The sequence below is a fragment of the Branchiostoma belcheri genome, unplaced genomic scaffold (assembly GCF_001625305.1).
Source record: "Branchiostoma belcheri isolate BF01 breed outbred unplaced genomic scaffold, Haploidv18h27 scaffold12, whole genome shotgun sequence".
Lineage (NCBI taxonomy): Eukaryota > Metazoa > Chordata > Leptocardii > Amphioxiformes > Branchiostomatidae > Branchiostoma > Branchiostoma belcheri.
In genome coordinates this window covers 4,065,932-4,069,676 of record NW_017802602.1, presented here as the reverse complement: position 1 = coordinate 4,069,676, position 3,745 = coordinate 4,065,932, and the positions used below count along the sequence as shown (strand labels likewise).

General features: G+C 40.6%; 1 pseudogene; it reads right to left on the bottom strand.

The window, feature by feature from the left end:
- LOC109462704 overlaps window positions 1-3,745 on the bottom strand; it is a 65,738-nt pseudogene that overhangs the window by 24,136 nt on the left and 37,857 nt on the right.

The window sequence follows — 3,745 nt, the reverse complement described above, 5'->3', positions numbered from 1 at the left end:
TGAACCTTTAGTTATGAAAAACTCAACTGATGTAACTTCTCCCCAAACATAACAGCTATCAGTCATTCAAAAATCAGTACCGTACCTTGTCTAGAATACAGGAAACCCGACATTCTATTGCGAAGTGCTAATATGAAATCTATTTCTTCAATGGGACAAAACCTAACTTCATACAAAATTTCATGACAATCCATCCAAAGCCTCCTTGAGATATGCTGCTAAACCAAATACATGTACAAACACAACTTTAAAAATATTACAACCTTGACCTTAATTAAGTTAATAATTAGATGTTCTTACCGGAAAAATATCTTTTACACAGTCAAGTCTTGAACCGCTACACCTGAGTACTGATGTCTGGAAGAACACAGGTGAATCCTTGAGAACTGTTTTTCCTTGCAGCAGGGCAGGCAGGACTATGGAATCCTGTTTTTCTTTTCAGCACTACTGGACTATGGAATCTTGTTTTCCCCTTTCAGCAGTATTGGACTATGGAATCCTGTTTCCCTTTCAGCACTACTGGACTATGGAATCCTGATTTCCTTTCAGCACTACTGGACTATGGAATCCCGTTTTCCCTTTCGCACTACTGGACTATGGAATCCTGTTTTCCCTTTCAGCACTACTGGACTATGGAATTCTGTTTTCCCTTTCAGCACTACTGGACTATGGAATTCTGTTTTTCCCTTTGACTTTCAGCACTACTGGACTGTGGAATCCTGATTTTCTCTTTCAGCACTACTGGACTATGGAATCCTGTTTTCCCTTTTACCACTACTGAACTTTGGAATCCTGTTTTCCCTTTCAGCAATACTAGACTATGGAATCCTGTAGAAAACGGAAAACAAAAAGATGTGATAAGAAAGTCTGCATTTCATTCAAATATCCTTTCACTAGACGACAAAGCTTCCGTTTAGATAGTTAGTGAATCACCCCTTAACAACCCCCCCCCTTAATGAATAGCGCCACATGTAAATTCCTCCATGATAAAAACCAGATGTTTGGGCGGAAAGAGCATTGCGAGGCACATTTGGGGTTTACAAAATCTTCTATCACGAAAGAACTTCCGAATTTCAACCCACAAATTACCTCTTCTCTATAACATTAAGTGTGCATTTATAGATAGACAATTTTACTATGTGTACAATATGGAAGCCCTTTTGACTGTTGTGTTTGATTTCATTTTTTTACGGAGACGACATAACCCCTTCTAGACCTTCGCTGACATGTCAACAATATTTTCTCACGATCTTTTACAACTTGGACCTGGCAAACAAAACAAAACAAAGTCTGCGTACTTGTGCTGCTCTCCATACACTCTTCCTGCTGACAGAAACGTATTAACATATAGGAAACCGGTACTTTTCGAGCAGTATAGAAGATCATAGAACTAACAAGCGGCACACACATCGCTAGCGACTCAGAGACTGTAACGTTACGTGTTCTTTTCCTGTTACATCGATACCTGTAGAGTAACAAGCTCTTGGTACTTACCTGAGTTGTATGTAGGATGAAATCCCGACGATCTGATCCGAACAAGGCTCGTAGAAAACTCTGAGAAAGACGACGAGAAACCCTCGATACTTTCTTCCACACCACGACACGTCTGGTGGACGGAGACACGGGGGTTAGCGTAATGAGCTCTGAGGAGATGGGATTCATAATGAGGCGACGGGGAAGGGTTCTGTCCGCGGAGTTCTAATTCTAGTGGTAGTTCTTGAAACTTTGTTAAGAGATTTATTTCGAGAAGAATCCATGCATGAATCGTCTACTAAGTCCTGGCATTTATGCTGTGTAGAGACAGCCGTTCAGGGATTTGTTTAGTGGCTTTCCATTACATTGAAAAATCATAAATCGGTGGCCGGGTGGCCGGGGACGATATGTGAAAAAAAAACAAGCCTGTACCATTTCCCAAGAAAACCTTAAAAGATTATGTTTTAGTTGGCGTTCGTGTGTGTGTATGTGTGTTGTTGTTGTTGTTGTTGTTGTTGTTGACTTCTGTCTCGGGACATAGTCTCATCCCAATGCGAGCATAAACATTATACCGCGGCTTAATGCTCCGTCCTAAGGACTTCGACTCTTTGCAGTAGCGTGCAAGTCAATAAAACTACACCAACATGAAAACTCCACAGCGCTCCAAACCAGAAAAGATACATCCAGTAGTGGCGACAATTACAAGCGTCATGACTTTTAATTTTTCGTACTCATGTAACGTGTGTTTCTGTACTCAATTCACCTATCACACACATCCTTTGGTTTACAATACTTTACATACCAGGCCAGCAAAATAAAAGTCAAAGTCCTATTATATACAACAGCACATCTCCGACAACCCAAACTCATACATAACGAAGGAATGAAATCATCAACCTCTTTTTACAATATAATACAATGTAATTTATTTGATATAGGATGTTGTAAACAGGAGTGAAATGTAGATACCTCACAACTGACAGTGTTCTCTCCACAAGGAAGAAACAAATGAAATACCGTAAGTCATGTTGTAACAAGTTGGTCTGTATTAAAAATGACACGTGCCATGACAGTGCATAGTAAAACATTAAGACATTAATTATTTCAATATGTACGTTTAATACACTTATACAATATATACGTTATACTTACATACGTGAACTCACCGTGAAATGTTGCCCTTCTGAGACAAAACCAACTTGACCACATCTACCCTGTCATCAAAATCTAGGGACAACTTCTAGAATCATGCTACTCACTCAAAAACAAAGGCTTTCTTTTGTTGTTCCATGACGTAACAACGAACAAATCGTCTATGACGTAAAAAAAGAACGTGGAACATGACAACCAGTTTTGTTTTGTGCCGTTCGAACGATGTCGCTACAACGCCACGTTCGATCAAACACGGAAACACGGTTTTCACCCTGCTCTACAAAGATCGGGAGGTTTATTTACAGTTCTAGCCAACTTGTGTGTTAGATTATGTGATAATATCCCAACTTTCGGTATCAAGAGTGACACTGTGGACGGAGAGGGACGTTCCGATCTTCAGTTGAAGGTGTTTTTCGTGTGGAGCATCCCGCATACTTCCTTTGTTGTCAAGTCGACTCTTCGGTTAGGTAGGAACAAAAAATTCGCTGTTGATTTGACTGAGATATGTGTGGATTCTAAAGTACATGTGTGTATGTTTGTGTGTGTGTTTGTGTATGTTTGTGTGTGTACGCGCGCATGTATATGCGTGGGTGTGCGCGTGTGTACGTATACGTACCTGTGTTTGTGTGTGTGTGTGTATGTGTGTGTTTGTGTCGCTGTGTGTGTGTGTGTGTGTGCGTGCGTGCGTGTGTGTGTGTTTGTGTCGCTGTGTGCGTGTGTGTGTGTGTGTGTGCGCGCGCGCGCGTGCGTGTCGCTGTGTGTGTGTGTGTGTGTGCGTGTGTTTGCCTATTTTTGCTTTGAAGGTATACGTACCCAGGATCTATTAGATTTCGTATGGTTGCCACTTCTTCTGGTACATTGTTCTACCAAGGATCAAGGAGGATGACATTTATCAGAAAACCATACTCTACTGTTGCTTCTGGTGGTCGTTTCTGTTACTCTTAGGTTGTGTTCTTTGGTTCCAGTTTATATACTTTAAATTAATTGTTGTTAACATTTCATAAATATATAGCCTTTCGTTTTCCCAACACCTATTCGCACACAAAATATAATCACGATCTAGATCTCACAACAATTTCTTCTGTCTTCTCATTAACAAACAAGCAAACGGTATCCCCTG